General features: G+C 57.1%; 1 protein-coding gene across 1 annotated transcript in view; it reads right to left on the bottom strand.

The window, feature by feature from the left end:
• The window catches only part of CAMTA1 (calmodulin binding transcription activator 1), a 1,074,576-nt gene that overhangs the window by 96,136 nt on the left and 960,676 nt on the right, over nt 1-17,764 (bottom strand). The gene's annotated exons all lie outside the window — the stretch shown is intronic.

Genomic DNA, 17,764 nt, shown 5'->3' with positions numbered 1-17,764 from the left:
GGGTAAGGGCTCTGGAGGAGACTTGTAGGGTATTGGGGGTCCCCCAGACAACCAACAGGGAGGAGCTATGTGGAAGAAGCCCCCCCCCCCCGCAGGGTTCCTGCCTCACCAAAGACTTCTTTGTCCCAAAGGGGCCGCAGGCAGTATAGACAAGGAGAGGGGCTTCAGGACCCAGTCAGAGGCGCCTCAATGACTTGTGGGGGACAGATGACCCCACCCTCTATGGCAGCTCTGGGGTTTTAGGTCACCCCTAGAGCCCAGGACCCATGCAGCCCCAGAATTGGGGCAGGGCCCAAGGATGAGAGAGGATGGGCTGCCCGCTGCCTGCCAGGAAGGGGCTGGACGTCTAAGACAAACGCCTGTGTCCAGCAGCATGTGGTTTGAGTTTGAGCCCTGTATCCTGCTCCTTTCCCAGAGGAGCCGAGCCTGGTGGGTCCTGGACATGATGCTTCTCTGGCCCAGGGGCTGGAGCCAGTGGCTGAGGCTCCCGGAGGGCCCCGAGGCTGCTGTGGCCAGGGCAGGGCTGCAGGGTCACCCTAGGGAGGAAAGCCCTTCTCTTGTGGCTGGTCCCATCTCTCACATGGACCCAGGGTAGCCCTGCTGTTCAGTGACGGGCGCCAAGGAGACAGGTTGGACAGAGAATCAGCCAAGCAGGTGGGCAGGAGCCAGAGTCCGAGGCGCACCTAGTGGGGAGGCCGGGCTGATTTTTACTTGCCCTGTGAATTGGCCAGCCCATAACTCTGAACCTCAGTTTGTCATCTGTGAAATGGGCACAATAACCTGTGACCGCCAGCAGTCGGGAGCAAGTCTTCATTCCTGGTGCACACAACAAAGTGTGGCATTGCTACAGCCATTAGTGGGAGGGTGTGATGAGGACAAGCCTCGGGCAGTGCTGGCCTTGCCTGCGCCTCTGCTGATGCTGTGGTCCTGGGTTTGGGGAAGGCGGCTCAGCCAACATCTCTGGGTAGCCGCTCTTCTTCCTGCTACCTGCCCAGGGGTTGCTTGCTGTTCTTGACTTCTGCTTACCTGCTGAGGCTGCTCTGGAGGCCCACAGACCCAGCTGCCTGCCCAGTGAGTCTGGCATTGAGGGGGGCGGGCGGGGCTGGAGTGGCATCTTCTTGGAGCTTGGGCGTGGGCAGGTCTGCCACCTCCTTTTGACCCTACGCTCCCTCGAGAATCCCCGGCGTGCCCAGGAGTCTGGGGCCTGATGACTCAGGCCCCACCTGGGCTGGCTCTCCTCTCCTAGGACCTTGTCTTCCGGCAACGCAGTTGGGAAGGAAGGTCCAAACCAGGATTCTTCAAACCTCACAATGGCTATGGGACCCTTTTCTCAAATCAGCGTTTACCTAGAAAGTCAGCAGACCAGCTGCTGTGGAGTTGCCCCTGCCTTGTGGAGACTCCCCTGTGTGTCAGAGGACAGCTGAGTTCCACAGGGATTTTAGAGCTGTTTTATGTGACGTGGGTCACTACGCCTTTCTTCCCAGGCACCTCTGGGTGGCCTCAAACCCCCAGCCTTCCACTTAGCCGCTGAACAAGTTAACCATTTGCATGGTACCCAGGGACTCCAGAAACCCCCTATGGAAAACAGCGGAAGGGGAGGGAAGGTGGAAGGGGCAGGGGGCTCCACTGGCCTGTCCCAGTGCCCAAGGCTCTCTTTGGCTCAAGCCCTCCTCAGACTGCTCATTTACAGAGGAGTAGACTGAGGGAAGTGACACTCATGTCACACTACCTCTCTGCAAAGGCAGATCGCCCCTGCCCTGGCTGTGCCCAGCCCCCATCCACAGAGCTGCTCTGAGTCTCTCAGAGTGGTGTGTCTGACCTGGGCCCCTCCTTGCCTGACAACGAAGGGAGAGCAGATGCTTTCTCAGGCCCCATGGGGCGCGGCCAGGGGCTCCCCTGTCTGCTCTTCTCCTCTGTATGTTGTGAAGGTTATAAAACGAAAACCCAGTGAAGGGTGACAGATTGCAAGCAGAGAACTTCGGGATGCTTAATGCAAATTACCGACTGTCTTGGCACATCCAGTATGCAGATTGTCTCCCTCTCTCCCTCCCTCCCTCTGGGATGACGGGGGTGGTGGGAAGCAAGCCCCCTCCTCCAAGATGGGGGAGTTGTTGGTTCTGAATATCAAATACTATCAAGACGGCTTCTGCCCTGGCTTACTCTGCTTTCCGACACGTCATGAATCAGCGGGAAGATTTCTGTAGGGAAATAAGGGTAGCACGCATGCACACACAGGCAACACACGCACACGCACACACACACGAGTGTGCACCTTCTCCCTTGCCTTGTAACCGCAGTCAAAGGGAAACTGCTTTCAAAGCATATTACATCTAAGTTCATGGCTGGTGCAGGGGGAGCGTGGTGGAGAGCACAGGAGAGAAAGGGGATTCCTGGGGAAAAAAATGACCTCTTGGGCAACTGAGAAAGTGCCTGGGTGGTGGAAACAGTTAGCATTCTATTAATTCTAAAGATTGGCAGTTCGAACCCACCCAGGGGATGTGCAGAAGAAAGGTCTGGCAAACTGCCTCTGTCAGATGACAGTGAAGGAGACCCTATGGGAGCTGGTCTGCTCTGTAATACAGGAGTCTCCAGGAGGGTGGGGTGGGGGGACGTGCATCCCCTGTACCCAGAGCTTCAGGGCAGGAAGTCAGGCTGCTCATTCTCAGCCCTGTTGGTCGCCAGTTTTCAGCCCAGTCCATGCTGGACCCACCCCATCGATGGGGCTGAGTGGTGGTCCTCGGGCCGCTCAGCTGGTGCCCAGGAAGGGCAGGGCAGGGGAAGGTCCCCGGATGGGGAAGAGCAGGTACAGGGGAGGTGAGCCTGCACAGGACAGGGACACTCAGGAGGGCCCTGTGGCCCTGGTCAAGGGAGCTGCTCCTGTCATCTCCCCACCCCACAGCCCTGCTCCCCTGGTCACAGGTGTCCAGGGCCTGGGGCTGCTGGGTGGGCAGGGTTGCCGGGAACTTGGTTTGCAGAGCTGGGGCTGGGGCAAGGGGGGCTGTACAGGATGCTCACCCTAATTACGACGCCCGGCCAGGCAGCCGTGCTGTCACTAATATGAATAATCAACATGAAATCAATGGCAGCAGCATGTGGCCTGTGCTCTGGAGAGCATCTTCCGATGAGCAATTTACCCGAGAGGCAGCCAACCACCGGGAGGGGTAATTGAGATGTGGATGAGAGGGCTGCAAGGGCCGCACCCCTCTTCACGGGCAAGTCACCCTCAAAGGGCCTCTCCGGTGGCGGCGGCCCTGCTGCAAACCCCCGGGAAGAGGTCAAGAACTTGTGCTAGCACCAGGCTGCGTGGGCTCAGGGTAGCGCCCCACTCCCCTCTCTAGGGCTGAGGTCCTCAGCCCTCCCTCCAACCTGGCCTCCCAGGCTAGGCCCAGTAGCCCCGATGATTGACCCCTGCACACTTGAGGTGTGTACCTGCCTGTGTGTACCTGTGTCTCTGTGCATATGTGTATGTACGTGTGGATGTGTCTCTATGTGCTTGTGTTATGTATAGGTGTTTCTGTTTATGCATGGGACATATTGTATATATATGCATGTGCATGTGTGTATACGCAAGTATGTGCACAAGCGTGTATATGTATGTAACTGCATGAACACATGCATACATGTGTGCGTGAGTGTGTACATGTGTGTCTGTGTGCATCTGTGTGTCTCTGTGCATGTCTGTGTTTGTGTCTCTGTTAGTATGAATATATGTGTCAATTTTTGTCTTATGTCTGCATGTGCATATGTGCCTGTGTGCATGTGTGTATATGTTTCCATATGTATAAATGCATATAGGTTCAAACTTGGAATATTGTGGCAATTCCCAAATCCGTAACTTTCCAGAATGCCTCCGACCTCTGCCACTGGCAATCTGCCTTTCCTTCTTCCCAGCACAGCCCCCCGGGAGTCCCAGGTGTTCACTGCTCCATCCCCCGGGGGGCGAGACCCAGAGGGTACACAGTAGATGCTCAGGAAAGACTGCTGGGGTGAAGAAACACACGGACAGTGTCACAGGCAGCCCCACCCTCGTCTGCCCGGCTCTCACTTTGTTTTGTCAGCCCTGGCTTCCTCTAACCAGCCGCTCCTCCGGAGAAAGATGAGCTTTCTGCTCCTGTAAAGACTTACAGTGTCGGAAACCCACCGGGCAGCTCTGTCCTGTCCTGTGGGGCTGCTGTGAGGGGGACCACCCTGAGGGCCGATGGCCGTGACTTTGGTTTAGAGTTTGAACTGTAAACAGAGCTCATGTCTCAATAACAATAACCACCCAAAAGTGACAACACACACTAGATGCCAGGCGAGGTTCTGTGTACGCGGAGCCCATTCCAGAAATGACTGCGTAATAGCAGCACCCACTGTGGGCGGGGCCCGTCGCGGTGGCTCTTCAAGTATGAGCTTTGCAGCCTTTCAGGCGCCCGCTCCTAGGCTCCACTCTCATCTGCTGAATCAGCAGCTCTGGGGGTGGGGGGGGGTCTTAAGAAGCCCCTCCGGGGATGAGAAAGCATCTTTGGGCTTAGAATCCCATTTTATTGACAAAGGGGTCCGGAGTGGTGCAAATGGGTAGCAGCTTTAATACTCTCAGCTCTTGGACCCCTTTTCCCCTTCCAGGCGCCTCAGAAGAAAGGCCTGGTGGTGACCTACTTCTGAAAAACCAGTCGTTGAAAGCCTGACATGTGGACCGCCCACACCTGGCTTATTGTGTACAAAGACAAAGGACCTCAAGAGAGCTCTTTTCTGGGCAGCACAGGCTGGGGAGGGGGGGGACACCGTTCCTCTCCCAGAGGTCGCATCATGGGGGGTTGAGGTGAAGGTGGGGGAGGGGCCCACCAAATTATACTCCCAGGGACCAAGGGGCAGCCGGTCATGACTGTTCTTGAAGTGGTGGAAGGCAGGCTGCTCGGCCCCAGGGCCGGTTCCGTGGGAAGAGGAGACGGGAATCCTGACACAGGGCTAGAGGACCCATGGGGCTGGGCTGCGGCCCTTCTCTCACGCAGTGAGCTCTCGGGAAGAACCTCCGTTGGTGCCTCCTGAGCTCGGTTTCATCATCTGTGAACGGCACCTTTTTCATTTAACCACACAGCCTCATTCCCCAAGGGGACTGGCGGGCATGGGCCAGCTGAGGCAGGTGGGGGCTCCTGCTCTGGGAAGCCCTGTCAGGAGGCTCTGCAGAGGAGTGGGACCAGGAGTCAGAAAGGGGGACGAAGACAGGTCCCCTTGCAGCACCGGGGCCCTCGGAACCAGTGAGAGTCCCCGCCTGGATCTTTGGCTCTGTAGGGCGGCAGTAACTTCTAGAACAAGTGTTGGCCGGCAAGCTGCGGCTTGAGAGCCAAATGCGGCTCTGAGGTACAATTGGAAAGGGATGTGAAACTATCATAGTTTCATTAATAAAAAATTTAAAGGACACTATTCAGATAATGGTGATTCCATTTGCCCGTATACACATATTTATGGTTCTTGAATAATTTTTAAATTGTGGTGCAAGACAGGAGGGCTCTTCCAGCTCCTAAGCTTGCTGAGTCCAGCGTTGAAGGACAGGGCCTTCTGCTTGGATCCTTGGCCGCCACAGGAGTGTCACCCGCAGCACCTGCTGGCATTGCCACTGGCTTTCTTTTCCTTTTTTTTTTTTTTTGCACAGGGCGTGACTTCTTGGTTCTCTGACCACTAGGTGACAGGGACAAGTGGTGGTGGTGTTGACAAAGACAATCACTCCCAGAGGGGCTGTGGAAGTCCCTTTCCCTACTCCACCCCACCCCACCCCCACTCCCCCAAAAGAAAAATAAAATCTCTCTGGGCTCTTTCAGTCTTCTCACCCAACAGCTCCCATCCGAGAAAGACCCATGAAGAGGCCACCTGGAAGGGACCATGGCCATCATTTGTCTGGGCAATGGTATAGACGGAGACAATCCTGGACACATGGTCACCCTCCTTAGGAACCACGTGATGCCGGACAGGAGTCGGGGAGGCGGTGGCCACGTGCTGTACTTCATGCGGATGAATGAAAGGGGCTGGGATTCCTCCGAGTTGTTGACACTGGAAGGCTGTCTCCATGGCAACAAGGTCAATGAGCAACGGCAGCTGCCTGGATTAGTTTCCCCTGTATTCTTGTTGACAGGAATAAAGGCCCTGATTTCTTGATTCAACCGGATGAAATTTCCATTAGGTTTCACTTCGCGTATCCAGGCGCTGGTGCACTATTCAGTGTCCCCGTGTCTCCGCTCCAGGCGTGGCCTCCTGTTGGTCCTCAGGGCAAGATTCCCAGAACTGTCATTGTGCGAAGCATGGAAAGCTGAGGGGATGGCATGGAGTGTGTGCGTGTGAGTGCGAGTGTGTGTGTGTGTGTGTGTGTGAGAGAGAGAGAGAGAGAGAGAGAGAGAGAGAGAGAGAGAGAGAGAGAGAGAGAGAGAGAGAGAGAGAGAGAGACGCACGTGCGGGTGAGTGTGAGTGAGCGAGCACAGGTGCCTCTTGTGATCCGTGGTTCTGATTGTTTGTTGACTTGAATGTGGAGAGTCAAGCCAGGGCTCCAGCGTCCAGTGTCTTGTGCAATGGTGGAGGCTAGGTGGTGGTGGTGGTGCGGCGGTACAGCGGTCTTCCTTTAGGTTGGGCTGGACAGTGTAGGTAGGGGAGAAGTGGGGACCGAAGGGCATGAAGGGGGGAATTGAGCCAGTCTATGATAGCCTGCCAGGGTGCCCCACTGGGGGCAATTCCCACCGCATGGGATGGCACTCGCTTTCCTCCTCAGGAGCTGGCCTCTCAGGCAATCATCCAGGGACTCAGTGACAGAAGTGGCTGTGGCTGAGTGTCTCCACGCTGGGACATGGCACCGCTGGGCCACTCAGAGGCTCTCAGAGTCACCTGCCTCTGGATTGGCTAAGTGGCTTTGCGCCAAGGATGGCGGTTCTTTGTGCGGAGATAGGGGTGTGCAGGTGCTCCCTGCTTGTTTAGCGAAGCCACATGGCCAGGAGGGACTCAGCTTCCGCTGTGATCTCAGGCTGTCCACTGGGGGACCGCCCAGGCCTAGGGTTCTCTCTTCCCACCTCCACCTCGCTGTGGCTGCAGCCCCTTCTCCCAGACCTCACTCAAGAGAAGCCGGTGACTGCTGGTCTGTCCAGCAGAAGGCAGGGCAGGGGACCAGACCTTCAGATCATTTCCATCTTGTCTTTTAGGAGGCACTGGACTTAGCTACCCCCGAGGCGTCAGTAGGTGATGTCCACGGGAGACAGCCTCTGTCTAAAGCACAGGTTCCCAAGCTTATTTGGCCCACTGCCCCCCTTTCAGAAAAAATTGAATCAGCGACACCCCACACCCCAGCAATGACCATTTTTGTACTGTAGCCCATAGTGCAGGATAAAGTGTAGCTATGTGCTTTTGTAATGCCCCGCCTCCCGCATTGTTCCAGTACTGCCCCCAGGGGGCAGGATGGCTCACTCTGGGAAACACTGGTCTAAAGCGAAGGCCAGCTGCCCCTCTCTCCTTTGATTGAACACGAAACCGGACAATTGGAGGTTTGGAGATTTAAATACTGGCAGTGGATTCTGAAGCTAACACTACCTCCACCTCCCTCCCAGGTGGGGACAGCATCCGTGTCACCACCAAACAAATTGTGTCCGTTAAAAAGGTGCGTTGGAGTTCTAACCCCTGGCATGTGGACAGGTGTCCTTGTTTGGAAATGAGGTCCTTGAAGATGCGATCTGGTAGGTTACAGGAAGTTATTCTGGAATAATAGGAATACTGGTGTCCCGCCCCCCCCCCCGCCCCCATTGCCAGAAGCCGGCCCCAGTTGACGGAGGCCCCTGTGTGTCAGAGTAGGACAGAGCTCCAGAGTGTTCACTGGCTGGCTTTTCAGAAGCAGACTGCCAGGCCTTTCTTCCAAGGGACCTTGAAACTTTTGGTTTGCTGCTGAGGACACGGACCATTGGCACTCCCTAGACTCTAGCTCAAAATAACTTACTCTCACCACACCCCCAACCCCCAGTGATTCCAACCCATAGAGACCCGCATAGCACAGGGTGGAACCGCCTCCGAGAGTCCCCAGCCTGTAACTCTTTATGAGTGTATAAAGCTTCTGCTGCCCTCTGCAAAGCAGCTGGTGGTTTTGAACTGCAGACCTGTAGGTTAGCAGCCCAGTGCCTAACCCACTATGCTACCGGGGCTTCTAGTTCAACAAAACAAAGGAGCTCTGATGATACTGTGGGATAGGCATTGCACTGCCATCCACAAAGTCAGTCGTACAAACCCACCAGCTGCTCCTCTGGAGAAAGACGAGACTGTCTTACACCTGTCAAGATGGGCGAGCTCAGAAACTCCACATATGGCGTCTGTAAGTTGAAATAGACTCAAGGGCAATGGGATTTTGTTGTTGTTGTTGTTTGGGGTTAGGGTGCTTATAACAGGACAGGAGGTGAGACACAGAAGCAGGGGGCTCCGAGGCAGGCCAGCCCTGTGATGATGGTCTGTCTGCAAGCCACGGAAGGACTGGAGTGACCTGAGGCTGGGGAGACAGGAAGGACCTTTGCCTTTGGGGGTGGTTCCAGAGCTGTGAGCTGACATTTTTCTGTAGTTTTAAGGCACTGAGTGCTTGGTAAGTTGTCACTTTGGCCACCGGAGCCTCCGTGCAGTCTGCTCCAGGGTGTCCCCCGTGTCCCCAGCAGAGCCCGGAGCACTCCATCCCTGCTGCTGGAATGAATGAATGCCAGGCAGGGTGGGGTCTGGTGACAGCAGTGGATGCCAGCGCCAAGGCAACCCCGGGTGGCAAGTAGCCAGGGTGAGAAGAAGAGAAATCAAAAGAACTGCTTCTCTTCCTTTGAGATCCCGGGTTTGGAAGCCAAGCGAGTGAAATAAGATTTAGCCGGAGGGGGATTTGCAAAACAAACCTGGGTCTTCCTAGCAAGAAAACTAGGCAAGCCCCATGCTGCAGTCCCTGCCCCCAACCACCCCCCTCACCCCAGCCGCTCTCCTAGGTGCCAGGCCTGTAGATGGGCAGTTGGGAGGTTTCCAGGCAGGAGTGGGCACAAGGGTGGGGGACTGACTCACTCACTCCCAGGGCCAGAGGGTCCCCATCAGATTGAAAACACAAGCACAGGATGACCTCCTCAGGTCCCTGTCTCAGCTCCGCCTCTTGCAAAGACAGCAGGTGTAGGGCAGGTCTCAGGATGCACCCAGTGATGAGCAGCTCTGCTCTCAGCCCCACCCCACCTCCCTCCTTTTTCACAAGTTCGAGTCAGCAAATGGGTGGCGAGACTCCACACCCAAAGACACTTTTCTGGGCCATGCTATGTAACCTGGGGTTACCACCTGGTTCTCAAAGAAGTCTATTCCCCTAAAGGGACCCGAAATCCCTCTCTAGGACAGGGCTGGGCTGGCCTTGGGGGAGCTTCCACCTGAAGCTTTGCTCCTTAAACTATCCTGGTTCCTAGGACCACGCTAGGCACTCTGGTGGCCCAGTGGTTTCTCACTGGCTGTTAACCACAAGATCAGCAGTTTGAAACCATCAGTCGCTCCACAAGAGAAAGGGCTGTCCAGTCTTCCAAAGCCTTACAGCCTCAGAAACCCACAGGGCAGGTTCCCCCCTGCCCAAAAGGGTGGCCCTGAGTCAGAATGGACTTGATGGCAGTGAAAGCTGAGCCTAGGGAGCCCTAGTGGCATAGTGGGCTCTACATTGGGCTGTTCACTGCAAGGTCAGCAGTTTGAAACCGTTAGCCGCTCCATGGGAGAAAGATGAGGCGTTCTGCTTTCATAAAGAGTTACAGTCCCAGAAACCCATGAGGGAGTTCTACCCTGCCCTATAGGGTGGCTTTTGGGGTGGGAGTGACTCAATGGGAGTGAGTTTTGTTTGGGGTGTGAGGACCCCACTAAGGTGCCCAGAACAGCGGTTCTAAACCTGTGGGTCGCAACCCCTTGGGGGGTGGGTGTCAAACGACCCTTTCATAGGGGTCGTCCGATTCGTCACAGTAGCAAAATGACAGTTATGAAGTAGCAACGAAAATACTATTATGGTTGGGGGGGGGGTCACCACCACATGAGGAGCTGTATGAAAGGGTCACGGCATGAGGAAGGCTGAGAACCGCTGACCTGGAAGATGCTATGAGAGTTCTGCTCTGTCTGACAGGGCTGCTGTGGGTTAAAACAGACGGGGCAGCCCTGAGTTGTGGCCCATGCTTGACCTGTGCAGTCAGAATGTCTTGGGTGTGGACTGGGAAGCTGCCTCTACTGTCCCCAACTGGCTCTCAAGGGAACCCCTGCTCTTGGCATTGCGCCCATAGCTGGTTGAGAGGATTTGTGGGGTTTGGGTGGCCAGCGGCTGCTCTGGCACCCTCTGAGACCCAGGGACAAGCAGCCTGGGTGTGCTCAGGTCTTCCCCTGGCTTTGCACCCTGCCTCCATCCTGAGACTCTCCCCCAGAAGCAGGGACACTGGGAAATGCAGCCCAGGGAATATTTCTGGCCGGGAGTAGCCCTAAGACCCTTTCTGACAACAGCCTGCCCCCTGGATGATCCTCCTCCTCCGACCACCCTCCAGCCCTTGCGTCACTGTACCTGCCACCCTGTGACAGCCCCGTTCTCTTGGTGAACCACAAGCCCCTCAAGACACAGCTGGGATTTAGAAAGCTGCCCTCCTCGTCAGGGGCGGGCTGCGGACCCCTCTCCAGCCACTGAGGCAAGGATGGCGAGACTTCCTCTTACACACTTTGGGCATGTTGCCAGGAGAGACCAGTCCTGGGAGAAGGACATCATGTTTGGTAGAAGGCCAGGGAGAGAGAAGACAGTCCTCAAGGGGCTCAGCCTACGGGGGCTCAGGCATAGGAACAATGGTGAGGATGGCTCAGGACCGGGCAGATTCGGAGAGGAAGTGCCTTTCAGGATCCGCCCAGTGATGATGTCCACTTGTGGGTCCAGCACCTCTTCCCTGGGCTCCTTTTCCTCATTCTAGCCCCACGGCCAGCCCCAGCACTCCAGGGTCACAAGAACAGACCACAAGGGCCTCCCCTCCATGCTCCAGACACCGGGTCCCCAGAGGACAGAGGGCCCTCTCTGCAGGGTCCCCAGTTGCCAGTCTGGGGAGTTGGGATCCCTCAGCGCCTGTCTCTTGGAGCTGTTTTGTGGATGTTGGCCACCAGGTGGCACTAATCGACCAGGAACCAAGCTTGGCCCAGGGCCGGGGGAGGAAAGCCTTTGTTGGTTTTCCGTCTTGATATTCTATAATCACCAGGATTACAATCTAAGCAAAAAAGCAAAACAAATAAACACTCGGCCCCCCTTCCCCCCTCCCCACTGGATCTTTGGTCTTTGTCTGAAAAATTACGAGGAAACAAAAGACGCATTGACGATGCCACCCGAGGCTGTGTAGCCATAGCAGGGGCCTCGGGAGCAGGGCAGGGAGGCTGGGGGCTGAACACCATGGGGTGAGGAGCACCCAAGACAAGGCCTGCTAACCAGTCGGCTGCATTCCATTTCCCCTGCCGCTGCCCAGGGTTGACGGAAACAAACCTGTCCTCTAGCCCCCTGCCCTTCCTTGTGCCCCTGGAGACCCTGCAGGGCTTGTCTGTGGTGGCCTTGCAGTTGCACCGGGGCTAGGAGTGTGCTCTTCCTGAGAGCGCACGGGGATCACATGTGACGGGGGAACTGAGGTTCCTGGGGACCATGACAGCACACTCAGAACCCACATTCAATGTGACCTTCACCCCCGCCCCCCCACGCTACACAACTCAACAAGGTCGCTACTGCTTCCTATTGAACCTGACCTTCGCCCCAACTCAGCACCATCTCCACGTGACCTTCTGTCCTCTATATGCAACAGACTCTCTCCCCTGGCATCCAGTGTGGCTTCTGCTCCCCCATTTACCATGCCCTCCACCCCATCAACCAACACCTGCTCAACACCGTCTCCCCCTCCCCCTCTGCTCGGTCTCTACTCGGACATGCCGCGTGGCCTTCCCCAGTTCTTCTCCAGCGAGGACCCCTTCCTCTCACCCTCCTCAAGGTCTCGACCACTTTCAGGCTCCGTCTAGCCTGCCCCCAACCGAGACAACACCACATGCCCGTCTCAGGTTCACCTTGGCCTCTACTCCCACGCAACATGACCTCTGCCCCCGCCCTCAATAAGGCCCTATGTGCAGCAAGACATCCACCTCCCAGAATCAACATGGCTCACACTGTCCTGCCCCTTGAACGTGGCCTTCACTGCTCCCTTCAGTGTGATTTCCATCACGCCACACTCCACAAGCCCTTGTGGAGTCAATGAGACGCAGCTCCGCCACCGCTGTTTGTGCCCTATCCCCCACAGAGCACACCGCCCGGCTGTTTCTTCCTGAGCACTGCCTCCCACAATCCTCTCTGCCTCCTGCCCATCTCCAAACCTTGCACCTTCACCAAGGCCCAGGCTCAGGCCAGCCCTCTTTCTCGAAGAAGCTCCCTCATGGTCTCTCACTCTGTCTTTCTGAACGTCTAAGTACTGGAAGGCAGGAGGTCTACTTTGCCTAATGCTGCTCTCTGCTTTGGAACATTGGCTGCTGCCTTCCCCGTCCTTGTTTTGTCTTCTGGATTAGACTGTCAGCCCCTCGGGGCAGCTGGGCTTCCTCCCACATGGCTTCTTGCCCGGGGGGGAGCTCAGAGTAGATGCCTTCAAAGCTTGCCCACATCCATTTGGGGTGGGGAGAGAAGTCCTTGAAGGACCGAGGGACACCTGGCCTAGTCGGCTGGCCTTTGTGAGCACCCCCTTAGCGTGGAGCTGGGCACAGGCTACGCATTCAAGCTGAGGGTCTCAACCACATGGAAGACAACAGCTCTGTGTTCTCTGGAAGCCCCTCTTCCCGTGTGGGGTACGGGCACCAAAGGACTCGGTACCCACAGTGCCATCAGTGGCAAATGGCACAGTAACCTCTGGGCCGTACAGGGTGCATGCAGTCAGCAAGACCAGCTCAGGTCCCACACCTCACCCAAGAGAGGCCCTTCCAGCCTCAGGGCGACTTAATGAAATGTTTGACCGGTATGGCATAAATATTCTAAAGACCAGTGGCAGAAAAAAGGTGCCGGTCCTGCTTTACACAAGGAGGGCAGCAAGGTGGCTAGGGGAGCTCTGAGGACCTGTGCAGCACCCGCCCCCTCAAAAAAAGGAGAGCTTGGGCCACACTGCCATCTCCAGGGAGGGATGCCCAGTCTCCCAGGGGGTCTCCTCTTTTCTGCTCTCACTGTACTTTCAGGACAGGTGGCCCAAGCTCATTTCCCCAATAACCTCCAAAGGCCCTGTGTATCATTGTCAGGGCAGGGGGTTCTTACTGCGCTGCCTCGCCCCTATCCACATCCATATCCCAGAAGAACTGACCAAACTTCCTCCAAGACCATTGTGCCAGGCCTGGCCTCTGCCTTTGACCTTAAATTGCTGCTGGCTGCTCACCCATGACCTCATCCCTGCCCAGAGATCATTGAGAATGTATAAGGGGCATTACAGGGGCTGGGCAGCAGATGTGGGGCCCTGACTTAGGTGTCCTTCCAACTATGACCCAACCCATGCTATCCCTGGGGCTGGAAGCTGGGATCAGACCCCAGGGTTCCACTTCCTCCCTGGCCCTGGGGCTAGCTCACTGTGAGGATACCAGCTGCCACTGGCTGGCCTCAGTCCCTTGTGGGCACCCAGGACCTAACTGGCCTCACTCTATGCCCTCCACTGAACCAGCACTCCAACAGCTGGGGAAGGTGACACCCCCCTTCCACCCCAGTAGACCAGGTACATTGTACACATGGGGTCCACCTAACAGAGACCTGATTAGGGACCTAGGTGCTTATTACTGCCAGGTATGTGCCATGAGAGCCCAACCTTAATCAGATGGACTTTCTACTAGGGCCCTAAGTGTGAGGCTGGGCAACGAGGCTGCCGGTAAGGGAAAGGAAGGCGTGCCTCTCAGACTCCCTCACCACTAGGCATGAGCTTAGAACAAAATCGTGGCCAACTGGTGGTGAGTGGAGGCAACACCTGCCACTTCTGGGTGGCATCCTCACAGGGAAGAGGCTCACCTGCCACCTTCTCCTCCCCCTTTTCCAATGACCTGAAGGTAGCTGTGATGGCAGGAGCCAGAATCATCTTGGGTCAATGCAAAACAAAAGGGCAACATTCCAAGGGTCATGGGCCAACCAGCGGGAAGGAGCCTGGGCTGCTGAACTTGAGGATGGCAGAGCCACCATGCCCCGCTATGTGGGGGTCGTGGAGAGGCACCCGAGCCCCCCTCTGCTAACAGGTCCAGACCAGGCCTCGGAGCAGCACTGAGAAGCACAACATTTTGATGAAACCATGGACAACTCTGCTGTGGGGCAGTGGGATTCGGAAACAACAGGAAATCAAGCTGTGACGTCTTTGAAAGGGTGTGATTTATGTGAGACGGGATGAAGCGAATGCACTTGGCTGGCCAGTCCAGCGGCAGGCCTGGCTCTCGAACCAGGCCGGGTACCTTTTTGGCACCCAGCACACTTCTGCTTCCCACCCACCCCCCACCCCACCCCACCCCGCCATCAACACGGTTAGTGGCCGCCCTCAGTGGAGTCCAAGGCTGATCTGAAAGGACAGCTTGGATCTGAGCTGAGCTTCCTGCTCGCTTCCAGAGATGCAGTTCCCAGGCTGGGCGTCCGCAGCCAGGGCCCCGCGGATCCGTGCCCGCTCTGAGTCATTGCACACGGCTCTGCACTCCTTCCCGAGACACCAGCCAGCCCAGTGTTATTAGATTTATGGGGAGTTTGTGGTAGTTTTACATAATTTTCTTGATGCACTGCAGATTTCTGAGCGGCTCTCACCCGCCTTCCGGTGACGCACCAGAGCCCAGCGCAGGCCCTGCATCTGCCCCGATGGGTTCCCGGAGCTGGGCATCTTGCCTGCCTGGGGGGTGGCATTGTCTTCAGTGGGCAGCGGCCCCTGTGGGGGTGTCTGTGTGTGTGCAGACTCTGCGGCACTATGAGCAGGGAGAGAGCGGGGAGAGGAAAAGGCAGCCGGGCAGAGAGAGGGACGGGGAAGGGATGGGATGGCTGGTGGGGAAGGGCAGCTGGGGAGGGGCTCTGACAGTGGTGGCATCTCAGGAGCATCCCCTGGACTACTCTCTAGTGACACAATCTCTAGAGATTTTTCTGGGACCCAGGCGGGAACGTTCCTTCTCCTGGACCCAATTAACAAGTGAAATCAGCTCTTGGTGGTGCCCAAGAGGCGAGAAAGAGAGAGAGAGAGAGAGAGAGAGAGAGAGAGAGAGAGGCCAGGATGCTCTTCCTGGCCTCTATCTCTCTCTCTCTAAAGACCCGGGGCCCGGCCCTGTTGGCACAGTGGGTTACACCCTAACTCATTAACCGCAAGGTCAGCAGTGATAACCCACCAGTGGATCCTGGGAAGACGGGTGAGGTTGCCTGCACCTGAAGAGAGAGATTGACAGCCTGGGGAACCCTAGGGATCCCTTCTGCTCTGTCCTAGAGACTCGCTATGAGTCCGAGTCGCCTCAACAGCAGAAGAGAAGTTCCCCAAACACAAAGGGGGCCCTGGTGGTGCCCTGGTTAAGCGCTCCACTGACCACAAGGTGGTCAGACTGAGCCTCCCCAGGGGCTTCTTGCGAGAAGGGCCTGTTGATCTCCTTCTGTAGGATAGACCCTGAAGCCAAAAACTCACTGCCATCAAGCCAGCTGGGACTCACGGAGACTCGACACAGGGTTTCCGAGGCTGTCAATCTCTCCAGGACAGACAGCCCCACCTACCTCCTGAGGGTCGCTGAGGCAAACGGACGTGACAGCTCCCAACAAGAGTAACCGCTGAAGACAGCTTTGGGGAATGAGCTCCTGGGATCCCACGGGAGTGGGTCACACCTTCAAGGCAAGAGCCTTCCTTCAGGACCTTTATTTTGGGAACATCACCAAGCTCCAGGTGACAAGGCACAGGCCTGTTCCCTGGGTGTATCCTCCCTCGGGGGACCAAGATGGGCAGCTTTGCCAGGATGAGTCCTACCACCTGGCATGACTCCATGCCCCGGGGCCACAGCCCCCTCGATCTTGGCCTATGGGTGCCAGGAGCAGAGCTGGAGGAGCAGGGTGCTGTGGTCTTACAGCAGAGAGGCCCTCTCATTCACTTCACAGAAGGGGAGCTGGGGTGCAGCAGGGGTGGGTGATGGGCCAGGGTCACGCCATGAGGTAGCCTCAAAACCACGAACCCCTGCTCAGACTCTTGCTGTTGCTCTTGTCCGGTGACCCCATTGCCTGTTGTCCCCACAGACATTGTGTCCGGACAGGCAAGGTGCTGTCATAGAGAGTGTGTGAGCATGCCCTAGGGCAGGAGAGCCCCCATCAGCCCAGGAAATCTGAGAAGCCCCTGGGGCTCGGGGCAGTGGAAGTGAAAACCCTGCCTATCCACTGGTCTCAGAGTCGGAGCCCAGGCCTCACTGCCTGGCCTTGGTCTGGCCTTGGAGGGGGACTCCGAGGCTGCCTCTGCCAGTTGCCCAGGCTCCTACAGGGGTGGACACAGAAGGGCCAGCCGTACTGCATTCATCCATTCAACACATGTCCATGGGGTGCCCAGGTGATGGCTGAGGCAGGGAGTGCTCATGGGAAAACCCCTGCAGGGTGTGGACAGGTTCAGGGTTGGGTGGTGGCTGGACTGCAGTCAGAAGTGGTGCTTGGGCTGAAAGCAGAAGGGCTGGTGGATGAGGGGGTGAATAGCTGAAGTTGGAGAGGGTGCAGGGCAGGGGCAGGGCAGAGGCAGGGGAGGGGCAGGCTCCTGTGGAAGAGCTGTGAGCTGGGGCACCCAGCAGTGGCCGGGGTGTCCACCATGCCAGGAATGTTTGCTCTCGGGGTATCGGGCACAAGGCAGATATGGTCAGCAATGCCATCCAGAAGGCCCCTCTGGAACAGCCTGGGTCTGGCAGGCTGTCTGGCTGGCGGTCGGGGCAGTGGTGCGGAGGCCCAGTTGTCCAGAGTCTCCCTGCAGGCAGCTGGCTCAGGAAGGTGGTGCATGGTGATTTTTCTCCAGCCCACCCAGGCTGCTAGCTCAGCCTCCTGGGATGGGGAGTGTGTCTCCCTTCACTTCCTCACCCACAACCCAGCCAAGCCTGGAGAGAAGGTCCCCAGATCTGAGCACTAGCAGGGACTTTCTGGGTTAGCTGTTCATTGCAAGTGCCTTTGGCTTCAGCTTGGGCCCCCCAGTGATGGGACACATCATGCCCTGTCTCCCCGAAAGTGAGTGCCCTTCGACCTCTTCCCTCCAGCTCGGCCAACCAGGGGCAGGTGGTCCTAGTGACTCATATTCCCTCTGAGGTCCTGCATGATGGCAGGCCACTGCTCCAAGCTTGGAGGGTCAGTGCTCCACAGAGGCCCAGGCCTGTGTTCCACACCGATGGACTGCTGTCCCCTGGCCCCACAGACCACCATAACTTTTCCGAGCTCAGTTGACCAGCGGGCACAGGAGGCCCCCGCGCCCACAGAGATGAGGCCCCGGCACCCACAGAGATGAGGCCCCGGCGCCGCTTTCTGGACTCATTTGGCATTTTGCATTCAGGCTTGCACCTGACAGATGCTTCCGAAAGCAACGCTTTGCTGACAAAATGAAATCCGGCTCAATTACCATCATCCATTTGCCACCCAGGCTGGGAGCCGAGGCCACCCCGTGTCCAGGAGGGGGCGGCCAAGCCCAGAGCTGGGGCACAGATGGCCGAGTTCAGGAGCAGACCAGCTTCAGCCAGCCCCTCTGCCCCCAAACAAGGACACCCCCACCCGGCTGCCTTCCCTCTTGCCTACAGCTCAGGTGCCTGCATCACCGAA

This window comes from Tenrec ecaudatus, chromosome 1 (assembly GCF_050624435.1).
Source record: "Tenrec ecaudatus isolate mTenEca1 chromosome 1, mTenEca1.hap1, whole genome shotgun sequence".
In the NCBI taxonomy this organism is placed as follows: Eukaryota; Metazoa; Chordata; class Mammalia; order Afrosoricida; family Tenrecidae; genus Tenrec; species Tenrec ecaudatus.
This window is presented reverse-complemented; position numbering and strand designations above follow the sequence as displayed.